Raw genomic sequence first — 18,440 nt, forward strand, 5'->3', positions numbered from 1 at the left:
TTTACTCCATGTGCTAAGGTTTGGTCACATACACTATAAAACTGAATTGGCTCTGTCTTGCTGTAGAGCAGATGAACGTGTGGAAGTGAACTGCTGTGTATGCATATGAGAGTCCCCCCACACCAAGGTTTTTAGACAGCAATGCCTCAGATTTCTTAATATGTCTGAGCAAATGAAGCTTATCGACATTTAATTGAAGGCAGTTTAAGCATGCTGGAGTAGTTGACATCTCGTTAAATCTCCGTGGCAGGATGTGCTATTTACATTGACTCTTGCATGGATTTTTAATTGCCACTTTCCTGAGCAATACTGTATAAAATAACTCCAATAATGAAAAAGGCAAGTACTGATTCATAAAGTAAGCCTAATCATGGCATATATTCAAACAAAATAGAATGTTGAAATTATACCTGCTAGAATAAGACTTATTTAGTAATAAGTCACTATATTTATAATGTATAACAAACAAGAAATACTTAGAATTATTTTCTTTTCTTGAATAACATGTGCATTTAGAATGGATGCTTATTTGATGGTATAGTAAAAGTGTCTTCGCGCCAAGAATTCTGTCACCTTGGCAGTGAAGGCTCTCCCTGATCACTTGGAACTGTATCTTCTCACCGTGTGAATCTCAAGCTGCTGCTTCTCAGTTAAGCACAGGAGAACAGCACGGCCGATGGCCTAGCATTTCTTCTTAAAATCACGTCAGTGTAATGACTTTTAAACTGAGGCTAAACAACCATAAATTTTCTTCTGCATTATCAAGCAGAAGTTAGGCACTCGATCTGTTTTACGCACTCTTGCTTATAAAGTCTCTAACAGGCATTTATTCTATCCTCACACTTATACAATTAGGAACGACGGGGCACAGAACAGAACTGCCACGCACAACTCAAAAGTGAAGCAGAAGTCGGTGACCAGCAAACAGGAAGGTCATGACAGGCATCCAATTCTGCTTTTGAGCACAGCAGTCCCTATCCTAGTGCCAACCTGAGCTGAGAGACTCAGAGGCACATTATACTGAAAACTGCTATGTATGAAACAAATGAGCTGGGTCCAAGTAAGAGGACTTCAGTGACTATGAACCTACACACAACTAGCTTCTAATTCTGGGAAATAACTCATGGACACTCCTGTACCTACTAAACCACTCTCAAAGTACATGTAACCACAGGCATGCACTTTGATCCCCTCTCAAAGAGGGTGTGAAAATCTTAACAGAGTTCTTTTGAGTCTCTCAGTTTCCTTTACAGTTCTTGACAAACCAGCTTTTCTGGATTAAGTACTCACATGGAGTTCATTAGTTCCAAACGTTTCTTTCTTTTCTTTTGAAAACTTTTCTTAATTTTTCATGCCTGACAGTTGAAACTAAAGCAATAGCAATGATGAAATAACAACAGCCCATTCTATTCTGTGTTCTTACAATGAAAGAAGCACAATCAATACCCCAGCTTCCAGCCTACCTACAGTTTTTCACTGAAGGAAACTTCTCAGTAGAGGTTGTTCTTGACCTCTGTCATTTTAAAATGTAACTTTCATGGAATTATTTTCTGAAGCTATTTCACTCCTTTTACCCTTCAGTTCTTAGGTAAAATTGTCATTTGTTATTTCTTTGGTTGTAATTCATCGAAGTCAACAATTCTGAATAAATGCTTTGATTCCAATTTCCTTATAGTTCTTCAGAAAAAGTAAATCCAATGATTATATAGAAAATGTGCTTTATGTGTGTGTGTGTGGCTTCAACTAGTTTAAAAATCCCAGAAAACAGTAATACATAATCATTACTGCTAGCAGCAAATGTAATATAAATGACATCATCTCATCTTCAAAACAGACCAACCAGAAAAATACTGAAGCATGAATTAAGTGAGCTAAAAAGAAATATTATAGTTGACGTAAATCTCATATTTCAGCGCATAATAAAATACATTGAACTTCTGAATAAACACCCTGACACTCAGTGGTTAAAATATATTTAAATAATGACAATATTGACAGGAATTAGTGTTTTATTAATTTGTTTCAAGTTAAAAAATTTTTGCTGTGAAGTTCCTTTTTGTTATATAAAAATAATAATAACAGTTTTGAGGCAGTTCTGAGAATTTCAAAATAAGGCCTTGCTTATTGCTAAAAAATGCAATAAAAATAATTTTCAAATTTCCTCAAATAATATTAGGTTAAGAAATGATAGCTCCAAAGTCAATTTAAATAGATTTTTCTTTCAAAACTATAGAGATTATGGTTTAAAATTAGTAAGCACTGCATTTCTTTTTAAGAAGTTAGTATGGGCTGAAAACAACCCAGATGCCCCTCAGTTGAGGAATGGATACAGAAATTGTGGTACATCCACACAATGGAATATTGCTCAGCAATAAAAAAAAAAAAAAATGAGAAAATCATGAAATTTGCAGGCAAATGGAGAGAACTGGAAAAGATCAACCTGAGTGAGGTAACTCAGAAGCAGAAAGACACACAGGTTATATACTCACTCAGTGGATATTAGACATATAATATAGGATAAACCTACTAAAATCTGTACACCTAAAGAAACTAATCAAGAAGGAGGTCTCTGGCTAAGATACTCAATCCTCATTCAGAAAGGCAAAGAGGACGGACATCAGAAGAGGGAGAAAACAGGGAACAGGACAGGAGCCTACCTAACAAAGAGGGTCTCTGAAGGGCTCTAGCCTGAAGGATATCAAAGCAGATGCTGAGACTCATTAGCCAAATTTTGGGCAGAGTACAGGGAATCTTGTGAAAGAAAGGGGAGATAGAAAGACCTGGAGGGGACAGGAGCTCCACAAAGAGAGCAACAGAACCAAAAAATCTGTGTCAGGGGTCTTTTCTGCGACTGATACTCCAGCCAAGGACCATTCATGGAGATAACCTAGATACCCCTACACAGGTGTAGCCCATGGCAGCTCAGTGTCCAAGTGGGTTCCATATTAAAGGAAACAGGGACTGTCTCTGACATGAACTGATTGGCCTGCTCTTTAATTACCTCCCCCTGACGGGGGAGCAGCCTTATCAGGCCACAGAGGAAGACAATGCAGCCACTCCTGATGAGACCTGATAGACTAAGATCAGAAGGAAGGAGAGGAAGACCGCCCTATCAGTGGACTTGGGGAGGGACATGGGTGGAAATGGGGGAGGGAGGGTGGGATTAGGATGGGAGGAAGGAGGGAGCTACAGGGGTGATGCAAAATGAATAAACTGTAATTAACAAAAAATAAAGAAAAACAAATTAAGAAAAGAAAAGGAAAAAGTATGAGAAAGAAAAACAAGAATAAAATCTTCTTTGCATGTACCATTTTAAAATGATTTAAAAATTTAACATTTGTGGTAGATTCCTTGTTCTCCATAGGTGTGGTCACTGGCTTATATCTCAGCAAAGTTCCAATTATTAATAGAAAAAATGTTTCAGGAAATCTGTCTTGTAATATGATGTATGCACTCCCACACCAGTGAGGTGACTGGTCACTGAGTACGTTGTGGGACATGAGTGGAAATGTAGGGAATTCCAGTCTGAAAGTACATTCTGACGTAGACATCTTATAGACACCTACCTCAGGTGTCACGAACACCAAGGACTGCTTTGGTGAGAAAGAGGTGGAACACCTTCTCGGTAGCTAGAAGGTGTGAAGCTTGCTACCATTGGCTCATCAGGGTGTGTCCACAATCATCTGCAGAGTCAGATGCACATCACACACAAACTCAAACAGCAAAACAGTTGCTGGCTACTGTCTTGAATATCTGGAGAAAATAATACCTTGAGTTGATGGGGTGTGTCCAAGGTGAATCACAAATGCTCATCAGGGAAACTCACTTATTGGCCCTGTACTGTTTTCATGAATTGTTCAAAGAGTTAAAAGCAAACAGGGTGCCTTACCTACCCTTTTGCTCTTTTACAGACAGGAATGAACTCATTCAGCAAGAAACTAACATTGCTTGAATTCCAGCACACTGAAAACACTGAGCCATGAAATACTTCAAAACTTACCCTCCAGTTCAAGACATAAAAGCAAAATAAAGTACACCAAAAAGAATATTCACCAAAATGTCACAATCAATTTTTCCAGCACACACACATATATGAATACATACTTATTTTATCACTTTGTATTTTGAATGATGAAAATAAAGTTATTTGAGGAAGAGACTGCTGGGAGGGGGTGTTCATCACTCATTAATGCCTCTGAACTCATTTCTGTGGTTTTAACAACATACAATCCAAAAGTAAAAGAGAGTTGACCTATGATCTAATTTCTCTTCTAAGAGCTTTGCCCTTCATAAAAGTAGTTTTCACCTTAAAAAAAAAAAAAAAAAACTGACAGAAAACAAGTAAATTATTCCTTCTTCTTCTTCTAAATTTGTTATAAGATACCACCCAGCACCTAGAAAATAACGTAACGTTTTGTTGACTATAGTCATTCTTGGTATCTATGAGGGATCAATTCTAGAAATCCCTACATTTAACACTATCAGAACATCCTCCCATCCTGTTTCTCTGTCAAGCAGGCTTAGACCACCAGCTGCACACATCTTCCTCTGGATTAGTTATTATCTGTCAGGGAATGTAAATGCTGTATGACTCGGTGTTATGTGCTACATTTCTCGGGTATAATAATAAGAAAAAATTCTCTACATGTTCAATACAGAGACAGTTTTATTTTTATGAAGATGACAATGCAGCCACTCCTGATGAGATCTGATAGACTAAGATCAGAAGGAAGGAGAGGAGGACCTCTCCTCTCAGTGGACTTGGGGAGGGGCTTGCGTGAAGAAGGGGATGGGAGGGTGGGATCGGGAGGGGAGGAGGGAGAGGCCTATGGGGGGGATACAAAGTGAATAAAGTGTAATTAATAAAAATAAAAATAAAAAAAGAGTATTTTAAATTTACATTTGGGTGAACCTATGGATATTTATTGAAGCTGGCTATAGAGAGGGTCAAACAATCTATGTTACAAAACAGGAAAGAGAGGCCTGTCCTTACAAAAAAAAAAAAAAAAACAGACTGTAATAAAAACAAAAATATATTTAGAAAATCACCAAAGCTACTTAAGATCTGAAATGTCATTGCTAAGAGCAAGAAGGCAAGAAAGGCAAAAGCTTGGAATTCTGTAACTGAAGTGTGTTAACCCTGAGGACTGAAAGAGCTGCAGAGACCCATGACTGTTCCTTCTGAGTCTAAATTGTCAAGGCATTTCCTGTGTGGTTACCATAGAAATAATTACACACAGGACTCTGAGTTTCAGAGGCAGAAGACTCTTAAAGCGGAAGCACTGTTTTCTTCGTTTGCTCTCAGAGTCCTAAAATTACAACACAGATAAAATTTTAAAAGCAGTGAACATGTAATAGGGGTTCTCTCAGCAACCCAGGAATTGCACTTGAGTGGGAACATGAAGTTAGTGGCTCTGTTCCAACCTCGAGTAATCACAAATGTTGGAGGAAACAGGAAGTCGGGCCAGTGAAGGAGAGAATAGCCCGATTTTGATCAAGGAACTAGGGATAAGTGTGTCTTTGAAGGTATGATACCAATCTTCAAATTAACTTTTTTGTTTGGAGCACTCAAAAATTTAAAGCCATTTTTTTACTAACAGCATATCTCCTTTGATTATTTATACACAAGCTCCTATTCTCAAAAATTCCAAATGTGTGTGATATAGAGGTACACACACACACACACACACACACACACACATGCACACACACACCTATCTATCTATCTTTGCTCATGAGTACTACAGCACTTTTGCTTCTGCAATAAATTCTGTTATCTGGTAAACAATCTCAACAGTCTTTCAAGTCTCACTGGGCTAAGACATGTTGATAATCTCCTTATGAAACATATAATCACATTTCCCGCTTTTGGTGTGATGAGTCATGGAAGGGTCCTGGGATGGCAACAGTATATTTCTTTTAGACACTGTAAAGAACTAGATGACAAAATTATTGCAAAAGAACCTAAGTTGTAAGAGTGTGTGTTTTATTGCAGTGACTGTTTTTTCTTTTCACTTATCTAATGTTGATAACTTAATTTTCAGGCTGCCAAGCAAACAACTAACTTTATTATGTGTGTTTACACAACCCAGGTTGTCATTCAGATTAAATCTCCTATCTAATTAAGCTTATCTCGAGGATTTAAAGTGAGTCAGCCAATTAAAGAGCTAATGCACGAGTGCTGTAATGTTTACATTTCAATTATCTGTGATAAACACAGGTATGCCACGCTTAATAAGTGGAAATGTTAAAATAATAGATGGAAAATATTAACAAATAATTTGCTATGTATAGAATACCATGATAAATTCTGGCACATAAGATATTAATCCTATTTGCAAGGGTCTAAGAAACTATTTTGAAAAAAACAAAAACAAAAACAAACACTCAAAGCTTGGCTGTAGGTAAGCAGTAAAGCTGCATGGAGGAATGGTGACAACCCTAAATTGAGGACCCCCTGGGAAATGTCTTTTGATATCTAACATACAGACCATCACATAAAAGTAGAATTCCAAAGTATTTCACGGCTGAGAAAGCAGAATGTACATGCTGAGTTTAATTTTAAATTGTAAGCTATATGTGAAAGATGTAAACTTGTATGTACTGAAATCTCTACTGTATACATTTATACCCTCCTGAGGCCTTGATCCTCTATCAGTGGACTTGGGGAGGGGCATTCAAGAAGAAAGGGGAGAGAGGGAGGGGTTGGGAGGGGAGGAGGGAGGGGCTTGTGGGGGGATACAAAGTGAATAAAGTGTAATTAATAAAAGTTAAAAAAGATATATAAATGAACAAGTGGAAAAAAACATTTGATTAGTTCACTTCACAAACTACTGTTTGTGTTGCTGTTTATTTTTTGACAGAGAGGATAAGAGTAAAGGTTCTGTTGTTTAAGACACAGCTTTGTTCATTCCCTGAGAGTCTCATACACTGTATTTTGAACATATTAACTGTCTGCAAACCTGCTCCACACCCATGATCTCTCCCCTTCCATACTTGTCCACTTGTCCATACTTTCTTCCTTCTTGTTTGTTTCTTAGGAAGAACTGTTTCTGTTGCCAAGAAACTCTTTGGAAGTGGAGACTTCCCTGGTGTATGGTTGACCTAAGAGGTCATGTCTTTAAAGGAAATTGATTTCCCTTTTCCCAACAACTAAAAAAAAATAAAACAGTATCTCCTCATGTAGTGGTGGGATTTCAGGTCCACCTTCCATTGCGGGATGGGATTGTCTGAGTGAAGCTTGGGCAGCTCTTGCATGTTTTGTCATAGCTGTAAATTCATACGTGAATCTACCTTGTTGTGTGTGGACAATAGTTTCATTGATGTTATTCCATTTTTCCATTTTCTGGAATACCCATGGCAGATATGATACATATCACATTTGGGACTGAGCACTTCATAGTCTCTTATTTTTGCACTTGACCACTTCAAGTATGTATTAATCACCATCCATTTCGAGGAGAATCTTCTCTCCTAAGAACTGAATGAAGGTCTCATCTAAGAGTATAACAATAAATCATCAAGAGTGATTTTAATATTACATCCAGTTAGAAAATTGATTAATCTGTTTATAAATTAACACAGAGCTTTTTTTTTCTTTATGTGGCTTTTTAAACATTTTTTTTTTTACAGAATGGACAATGATTATCTTAGCAATCACCTATAACTTTTATATGAAAGATTTTTTGATTATTTTCTGCCTTTGCACAAAATGACCAACTTTATTTCTTCCTTATTACTTTGTAAGCTTGTTGTGAATTCTTATTAGGTTTTTGTTTTTTCTTTTTTTTTACCTAGTAAAATATCAGTGAATGTTAATCACGCTGACTAGCTAGACCTCTATTATGTCAGTTGCTTTTCTGTTGTTGTGAGAGAATGTCATGACCAGAGGTATCTTAGAGAAAGAAAGTTTATTTTGTCCTTAAGTTTTTAGGAGAACCATCCATCCATAATGGTAGGTGAAACATGACTACAGGGAGAAGAAGCAGAGAGATGACATGGCAAGCTGCAGGTGGGAAGCAAAGAATTAGTATTGGGGAAGATTATAATGGCTCAATGGCTCTCTGCAGTGCTGTTTTTCTGGAGGAAGGTACTATGTCCTAAGGACTCCTTAACCACCCAAACAGCACCACTTACTAGTGGAATATGTCTTCAAACACATGAGCCAGTGAGGGCCTTTCCCCTTCAAAACACTCTACTTGCATGAGCTCTAGACTGGGCTTGTCATAGTTTCAAATACTAATCTTTTTACCTTGTCATACATTTAATAACCACCCTATCATCTTCCCTTCAATAATTCAGTGTTTCCTATCTTAAAGATCATGGGCTCTCACAAAATTTCATGTCCTAAATGAATAACGCTGGTCCATTAATATTGGTGATCAAATACCTTTATTTAGTTCATACCTCAAGTATTCAAGACCCACCATTGCCTATATCTGCATCTACTTTCTTTTTCTAATTTTAGTTCTTCCCTGTAAACTTCTTCTCCTTTTTTGTAATGTTTTGGATTTTTGAAAGAGTTTTCTCTGAGTATCCTTGGCTATCCTGGACTCACTTTGTAGACCAGGCTGGCCTCAAACTCACAGAGTTCCACCTGCCTCTGCCTCTCCGAGTTCTGGGCTTACAGGTGTGCCCCACTGTGCCCAACTCCTTCTAAACTTCTTTCTAAAACCTATATCCCAATTTAAAGTTTATTTGTAATTTCTTTAAATATCCATAGTGCCACCCTACACGTAACTTTATATGATTCTCTTAAATAAAAAGACTTCTATTTTTGTGTCCTCGTGCTGACTGCTTAATAACCCTTACCAGTATTTACCTTTCAAGTTTTGTCTTCACTATTTATGTACCTGCCTTGTCTTTCTTCATAGTCTACAGGTCCTTGGGGGAAAAGTCCAGATCTTGTTCATTACTTTCACTTCTAAAGCATTCACACATAAGTAATCAATTGCTGACCATATGAATGGATTAATATTTAAAATCTTTAGGGCAGAAAAACAATAAGGCTAAATATCTAATAGAATAGTACTTTATGAGAAGGCTATTTTTTTTCTTATCAGGTATGTGGTGACTTAATTGTGATATGATTTCTAGAGAACAAAGAAGATGAGCACCACCTCCAAATGTCAGAAGATTGCAGTTGTCTACCTGTGGAAAATGCTGAAGGCTGTTATTCTTACTGTGCCTAATAATAGCTTTGACCCATGAGCTTCAAAGAATGTGAACTTGTTAAACAAAGGAATTTATCTTACATATTACTAAACAAGAAATTATTGAATGACCTAGAAAGAGGATGTAGAAGTACATAGAAAAATTAAGCCGTAGATGAAATCAGTTGGAAGTAAAGACCATGGCAGGGCTGTAGTTGTGCTGGCAATATTTCAAAATCAACTCTCCGGGTCAGGAAAAGCCCTTGTTTGTAAAGTTCTCCATCCTTTCCACATCCATGTTACCAACAATTGCTGAGCATGGGATTGGAAAATATGTGCACCTGGGCTGTGACAAAACTGTTATGAAACTACACAGAAACATTACTGACCATGGACAGCATTCTTCATTGTATGGGAAGATGACCTGCAATGCATGAGACATTCTTTATGAAACTGATGCCACACTTTCAACAAAATTACTTTCTCCCAGCCAAGTGGGGAACTGAAAAAAGTCCTTTATCAATGGTCTGAGGTCAGTCAAGTCTTAGATATGTGGGCAGCATAAAAATCATAATAACAAGCCTCCTTGAAACCACTCTGATAGACCTCTGTGTGGAGCTGAGAGAAATAGGATTAAACAAACCTTGTGTAACACAGGTCGTGAGAACCTCACTCATTTGCTTTCCTACTTTGCAATAACCAACATTTCTCCTGTTTTTACTTTTCTCACATAAATCTTTCTCATTGAGTCATATTTAAATCTCCGTACATTTCACCCTGCTCTCTCTTCTGGGGAATTGATAGGAGAATGTGCAAGTTTGTCTTTGATTGTTGGTATTCTAAGTTATGCACGGTAATCAAAGAAAGGCAGTCGCTCTAGAATGAAATATGGCATTTTAGGAAGCAGGGAGTTCTAGCCTTGATGAACTGAACTTTGAACAGCAGTGCAGAATCATATTTATTGATTGTTACACAAAAGTTGTTTTAGGGGTAAAACAAGTTTGTAATGCAAAAGCCAGTAATCTAATCTATATATTTTGTGATGGAAAATATCATGGCCTGCAGCTTTAGTCCTTATTGTGCTCAATTTGCAACATTCAATATTGGAAGACATTCCAAATGTGCAAGGACCATCTTGTGACTAAAGTCATGCAAAAGCCATAAAGCTTCTTTAGAAAAACAACTCTATAGATAACAGAAAACAAACACTGTTTTCCCTTTTGTTTCTGATAGCCGTTCTAGCAACTTTTCCTCTATTCTCTTTGCTACTGCTGTTCCTAGCATACAGCACAGTATGCCACTGTTTTCCTAGAACTCTACCTTATAACTTTCAAAATATGTTTGTCTTTAAAAATCATGAATTTTTTAAATTTTGATTGTGTCAATTTTTTTATTATGCTAGAGATATAGCTGATACTCTAAGTCATAGCCATTTCTACTTGCTATATTTACTAATCATATTGATTAGTAATAAAAATCAGGAATAAAAATGGCTCTATTTCTTTTTCCACATAGTTATATATCTCAGTTCATGAAGCACCTATTCCACAAGATACTCTATGAAATTAAATCACAGTTTAATATTTGTATTAAATAAGTCTTACCGACATGAACAGGCATCTGAGGTGGTCTGCTTACTGCTCTGCCAACTTGACATAAGCTAGAAACATTTGGGAAGAGGGAACCTCAGCTGAGAACATGCCTCCACGAGCCTGCACTGTGAGAAAGCCTGTGGAATGTTCTTTTGATTCGTGATTGAAATGAGAAGGCCCAGCTTACTGTAGGCAGTTATTAGACAGCTCCTACCTTGCATAAGAAAGCAGGCAGAACAAGGCATGGTGCTCCATGGCCTCTTTCAGTTCCTGCCTGGAGATGCTCTCCTGAATTTTCTGGATGATAGACTATAAACTCTAATTTAAATAAACTCTTTCCTTTCCAATTTCTGTTGAGTCTTGGTGCTTTTCATAGCAATAAAAACCCTAAAACTACAAGATAATGGAAGAACATTACATACACTGAATTTTGTAATGCAGGTAAAAATATTAGTTTTATGTGTTTCTGTTTAATAGAGAACAAGCAATTTTATCACAATAGTAACTATGAAGAGAGCAATTACAACACCTAAGTTCCACTCACCGGTATTATTTCTTGGTTCTGTTATAGTAAGGTAAAAACTCACTGATGTAATTTTCACTTTACATATGAAGATGACATATAAATCTGCTACGATGTCACCAAATACATGAGTGCTACATTACTAACTTGAGAAATTTCCACAGGAGAAAAATGTTGCCCTAATCATTTTTTTTTTCCAGAAACCAAACATGGAGTCATTCAGATCAGAATTTAAGTAAAGAGTACTTAGGATGCCTAACTCTATCACCTGAGGCTAACTTGGGTTAGTAATTAAACTAAGGTGATGTTTCCGGGGTGTGAGAGAAAGGCTGTCTTCTCCCTGAACTGTCAGCTGACCAGGAATCATGACTGATGCCAGTGGCAAGGAAGCATTACATCATTTTATAATGTCCCAATGACTACACAATGTGTAAAACCTATGCATTCTAAAAGCAGAATAGCATGAGATTAGAGAGGAGCTCCACAAGAGAGCAATAGAACCAAGAAATCTGGACACAGGGGTCTTTTCTGAGACTGATACCAAGAACCATGCATGGACATACCCAGAACCCCTGCACAGATGTAGCCCAGGACAGTTCAGTTTCCTAGTGGGTTCCATAGTAATGGGAACAGGGACTGTCAACTCAGTGGCTGGCTCTTAGATCTCCCCCCCAACCCCTGATGGGGAGCAGCCTTACCAGGCCACAGAGGAAGACAATGCAGCCGGTCCTGATGAGACCTGATAAGCTAGGGTCAGATGGAAGGGGACTTGGAGAGGGTCATGGGAGGAGATGAGGGAGGGCAGGTGGGATTGGGAGGGAATAAGAGAGGGGGCTACAGCTGGGATACAAAGTAAATAAACTGTAATTAGTGTAAAAAATAAATGTATTTTTAAACTTCCCTTTTTATGTGATTTTTTCCCATTGGCTTTGATCTTATTATATAATTGTAGTTCTGTTTATAGATAATTTAAACTCATGTGAGTGCATAAAAGAAAGTACCTAAGTTATTATACTATAAATTTTAAAGGACCTAAATGACTTAAAGTTTAAGACATTTTATCTATATATTGAGTTAAGTCAAATATTCAATATATTGGCTAATTTATTGGCTGTATCTGGATAGAGTTACACATTTAAACATTGGGGTTTTTGTGATTATTAAATAGTAAAAATATATTTACAGGATCTTGGAGTCTTCAGGAAAAACTATGAATCTTTCTCAAGGAGCTGAGGATTACCTTAAGAGGCAAGGCAACAGAGTCATGGCCCAGGATGTAGGCCCTGGATGCTTTCCTGCTGGGAACTGGCCCCCTGGAAACATTTCATCCACCCTGATGAGTCATGGCATTAAAAATGATAAAGAATGTGGATTGGGTAAGCAATGATTAATTGCTGAATGGAATGAAACTTAAATAGTATATGCAAAGCTAGTAATTAATGTTAATTTTTAAAATGTTCTCTATACTTTTTTGTTGTTTAATTTTTTATTTTAATTTTTTTATTAATTATACTTTATTTACTTTGTATCCCCCCTGTAGTTTCCTCCCTCCTCCCCTCTCAATCCCTCCCTTCCTTCTCCTTCTTCATGCATGCCATGCCCCTCCCCAAGTCCACTGGTAGGGGAGGTCTTCTTTTCCTTCCTTCTGATCCTAGTCTATTAGGTCTCAGCAGGAGTGGCTGTATTGTCTTCCTCTGTGGCCTGGTAAGGCTGCTCCCCCCTCAGGGGGAGGTGCTCAAAGAGCAGGCCAATCAGTTCATGTCAGAGACAGTCCCTGTTCCCATTACTATGGAACCCACTAGGAGACTGAACTGTCATGGGTACATCTGTGCAGGGGTTCTAAGTTATCGCCATGGATGTTACTTGGTTGGACTATCAGTCTCAGGGAAGACCCATATGCCCAGATTTTTTGGATCTGTTGCAATACATCTTCAATATCATTGTTTCAAGCAGTATTTACTCTTACTTTTCTAGGAAATTTCATTCATGGATGTGTAAAACGATTTTTGATAAATTAATACTGTATTTTGAAATTAATCTGCTATGGCCAATTTTGATGGTATATAATTTCACTCCTACTTATTTTATTAGGCTGGTAGATTTATATTTCTCTCTAACAATGAAAAAAATGTTTATTTCAATATATTTACATGCTAAGGGCCATTGACTCCAACAGCAAAGACAAAATTAGAGAATCCATAACAGAGTGAAAATTGTAACAAGCATTTGTAACAGCTTAGATACATAGAGTATGTAGTAGATGAATCCACAGTCTTTTTAAACCACTCAAGTTATGGGACTGGCATAGGTTACTGTGACAGTGAAATCCATCCAGAAACCTCACCTGGGAACTATGTGAGACTTTATTTTGGTCCAGTTTCCATTGATTCGGCAACTCTGAAGAGCATCGCTCTTCTCAGAGTTGCTATGTGCATTTAGCTTCTCTTAGTCTGTAGAACAGTCATCACTTAACGGGTCTTGGTTTGGATGCTGGGGTGTTGAGATGGGGGAGCTGAGGACAGTGTCTGCAATCCTCAAGGACGGTGAGGTTTATAGAGGAGGGTTGGACTATTGAGCAACAGACCTTAGAACTGATTTCTACATTCTCAGTCTCCAGACAGCTTGGGGCAGTAAGATTACTCTGTCCAAAGGACTATGGATTGCAGAAGCATGTCTCCTCTGGGATGCAATGCTGAAAAGCAGAATTGAGATCTCTATGCTTGTTCTTCAGCTCTGTGGCCACTACTGTTTCAAAAGACAAAACAAAAAGTTAAAGAAAAGAAATGAATCTGCAAAGCCCAAAGTGAGCTGTGTAGAAAGCTATTGGGTTCACACAGGACTGCATGTAAGAGAGGAGAAAAGCTGTGTAACTAAGCCTTGAAATTTGGGGAATGGGTCTAAAGTATAACACAGTCATAATTTACTGATGTCAGAGTGAAGACAAGACCTCTGAACTAAATTAGCCTGAATTCTCTCAAGAGAAGACTTGATCTCATCCTTATTTTTTCTATTTTCCTGTAAAGACTTGCTGAAGCTGTTTCGCCACATAATCAAAAGATATGCAAATTGTAAACATGAGTAACCATTTTTGCACAGTGAATAAAATATTTTTAGTTATCCTTTTTTTTCTCTTTCATTTAAATGGATATTCCTGATGAGATATTTGTCATCGATCTTGACTATCTGAGGTTGGTCTCAGGGACCCATCTTGTGGAAATAGATAATCAATTCCATCAAATTGTCTCCTGACATCTTCCTGAGTCACATGGCACATGTAAACACACACACTGTAAATAAATAAATAAATAAATAAAACAGTAGGCAGAGCTCAGGGAGTCTTGTGGAAGAGTGGGGGGAAGGATAGAAAGTCCAGGAAGGGACAAGAACTCCTCAAGAATACAAACAACTATTCTAGGCCCATAGGAGCTTACAGAGATTTAAGCACCAACCAAAGACTGGACATAGGCTCCCAACACATATCTTCATTTTGGTCCCCTAGCAAGTACAGTGGGTGTTGTCTCTGACACAGACTCTGTTGCCTGCTTTTGGATCACTTTCCCTTAACTTGTCTGCTTCAGTGAAGCGGATGTACTTAGTCCTCATGTGACTTGATGTGCCAGGGTGGGTTGTAGGGGGGAAGGCTCACCTTTTCTGAGGAGAATTAGAGGGAGGAAAGGGAGAAGAAAATGAGAGGGAGGGACTGTGTGGAGAGAAGGGAGAGGGCTGTGATAGGAATATAAAATGAATAAATAAATAAATTTAATAAAAATAAAAATGCAGATATTTCTACAAAAAAGTGACATTTAAAACATAAGTGTTCCTAATTATACAATCTGTCACATAGAAAAACTTCTAAACTTTTAAATGCCTTTATTATTTTTTTTAAACAAATAGTCCCAAGGATATCAGACTAGAAGAAGAAGGGAAGTGAGTTTCGAGACCCATAAACTTCTACATACCTGTTTATCCCCTATGTACTTGAAATCTGTACACAAGCCCTTTTGATGACATTGAAATATTTTTAAGTTGTACATGATGTAGATTACCCCAATTCTTGAGTTAACATCTCATTCTCCATACATACAATTTACTGTTAATAATTTAAATATATTTGTTTCTTATATATTCATAAATATTCATATGTGAAAGGGGCTCAACCCCTGTGAGACATGGACATTTTCAAATTATGTATTCCTAGTATCAGCAAGGTTCTAAAACCATCTTAATATCTAAACGTATGTTTTGTATAATGTTAAATTACTTAAGCAGATAAAAGTACTTTTGTCAGCATGCATTCTGAACAAGACCTGGGAATGGGAGGTGAGGGAGACATGATTATACATTTATACCTTTGCCTTGAGTTCTGAGTCCTTGAGTTTCAGTCAAGATATGTAAAGTCAGATGTATGACTCAGAAATTCACCCTTTCTTTCTCATGAAGTGAGTCAAAGTGTTAACTTAGCTGGTTAATATCAGGTTGAAATTAGTGAATGCGAGAGTAACAGGGTCCTAAGACATAACTTTTCCTTCCCATTTATAATCTTCCACATTATTATTTTATTTTTACAAAAAATATCAATATAAGCAATTCGGCATATATTTGTAAAATTAAAACAACCAGTTTGCTCTTGTCTCAAACTAGACTGTCTCCTCTATTAGAAATAAGGCAAAAGCATGTTGTGAAAGCCTTTAGTAATAATATGTGAGATCCCAAGTATTTTATGATCATCACCTCTAAAACATAAAGAAATAAAATAAAACATCAAAAAGTAAATGCAGGTTCATCTTTTCATTACCTTTTCATTTCATTCATGGTATCATGTGGGTGTTGGAAATCTGAAATATTAAAAGGTTTTCACCTCAGCAGAGATATGAAACAATAATATAAATGATGTTGCCTGTCAGCCAAATGCATCTTCAGGTGTGTGCAAAGAAATACTGCAGATTTTAAAAGTACTTGACTGTAGCATAGCATGAAATGGCTTTCTGTGCTGTCCTAGTTAGGGATATTCATGTTGGCTCCTGTTTGGTGGATATGATCATCTTGTATGAAAAACATTCTGGACCGCAGTGAAAAAAATATTAACTATTATTTTACCTTGCTCTGTGTAGAACTTATTACCACATCTCTTATGCAAGGTTGGTTTCAGGTTAGAACTTGATCCCTTCCGGGTACACTTCTCTGAGTTCTTTTCAATAGAATGGGCCAGACACTTCAAGTTGGGAGTGCCTTTTGTAAATAGGTTTGACATCAACATTAATCAGAGTTATTATTTTTCTTTTTCCTTTTTCTTTTTTTAAAACCGGTGATACATTGGGTGGAGAGAAAAAAAGAAAAAAATTACACCGTGCATAAAACAATACATACCTTTTACTCACTTTAGAGATCAGCCTAGATAATTAACCCGACACTAAAATAGAAAGCAAACACACACACACACACACACACACACACACACACACACACTATTCCTGATAACTAAGAAAAGAAAAAAAAAAAAAAAAGAAGGGACTATGTGTGGTGGTGTGAATGAGATCCATCCCTAAGGACTCATATATAACAGCATGGTGTGGTGCTTTGTATTTCATGGTTAATTATCCTCCCCTCCCCCCGCCATAAAGCAGCCCACATGAGAAACATGAGCAAGTATTTATGAATTATGGATGAAAGTAGCCCAGAAAGGAATGATTAAAGCAATTGGCATAGGAGGTGGGACTGGGGGATAGAAGGTAGCTTACGAAACAAGTATTAGCCATTTTTTTTTCTACAGCACTCATATTTGAATGGCCAGACCCCAGTTAGTAGAAGTTAGGGAAAGATTAGGAGGTGTGGCCTTGTTAGAGGAGGTGTGCCACTAGGGGTTTCAAAAGTCTGCCTTTAGCTCTCTTCACCTTCTACTTGCAGATAAAGATGTAAGCTCTCAGCTACAGCTTTAGTACTATGCCTGCCTGCCCGCCTGATATCATAGTCTCCAGCATAGTGAGTCACAGACTCACCCTTTGAAACCGTAAGTCCCTAATAAATCCTTTTATATAAGTTTCCTTGGTCATAGTGTCACAATCATGGCAATAGAAAAGTAAGGAAGACAACATGCTTTAGCTCTCTTTTAACAGGTAGTATTCAGAATGAGTTTCTTTTGTACTGTACTGATAAAATATAAAGATGGTGAAAATTGGGATATTGATATGCTAGAAGAAAATCTGGTAGAAAGCATGGTTTAACTCCTACAATGAGTGCAAGTCCACAAAGAAATTCCCTCAAGTTCTCTCATCAATGGCTAACAACAGAAGTGAAAATGATAACAGTAACTACAGGACATATTAATAAATAGTTGCTGTTATCAATACAATTTAGTTTCACATTCACATGCCAAATTGCAGCATGTATGGTATTTAGCATTTTGTCCAGGGGAAGATGTGTCCTATGGAAGTTATCAGCATCCTAAAGTGAAAACACAAAAATATTGAGGCACTAGTAATGAAATACAGGTTTTCAACAGCTGAAACCAGTGTTTATTTGCTTCTTTATTCACCACTGTGTGTGTGTGTATGTGTGTCTACATGTGTGTTTGTGTCTGTGTGCAAGTACATGATGGTCTCAGCAGAGACCAGGAAATGGTGCCAAACCTTCTGAGGCGTTACAGGCAAATGAGCTGTATTGTGGGGGAGTGGAGAATGCCCTTAATGGAGTGTATAAGGTCAGTATGGACAAGGCCATATCAAGAACCAGTGCTTCAGATCCATGGGAATTTGGCATATCACCCCTAGAGTGAGGCTCAGAGGGATGACAAAGCCTTCCCCTGGTCCCAAAGCAAATGTTGGCAAATGTGAGCAAAAACTAGGATCTGCAGCTTCTCTCTCTGTAGTTTCCATTAAACAAGTCTGGAACTAGCAGTTGATAATTTAAACTCTTTCTTACTCTTTTATTTCATTTTGAGACAGAATTTCATTAAATAAGTCTGGAACTAGCAGTTGATAATATTCAATGCAGATCCTCCTTTTTTCCCTTTATTCTTTATTAATTACACTTTATTCACTTTGTATCCCCACTGTGGTTCCCTCCCTCCTCCCATCCCAATCCTTCCCTTCCTCCACCCTCTGCATGCATGCCCCTTTCCAAGTCCACTGATAGGGGAGGTCTTCTCTTCCTTCCTTCTGATCCTAGTCAATTAGG

Source organism: Meriones unguiculatus, chromosome 1 (assembly GCF_030254825.1).
Source record: "Meriones unguiculatus strain TT.TT164.6M chromosome 1, Bangor_MerUng_6.1, whole genome shotgun sequence".
NCBI classification, from domain to species: Eukaryota; Metazoa; Chordata; class Mammalia; order Rodentia; family Muridae; genus Meriones; species Meriones unguiculatus.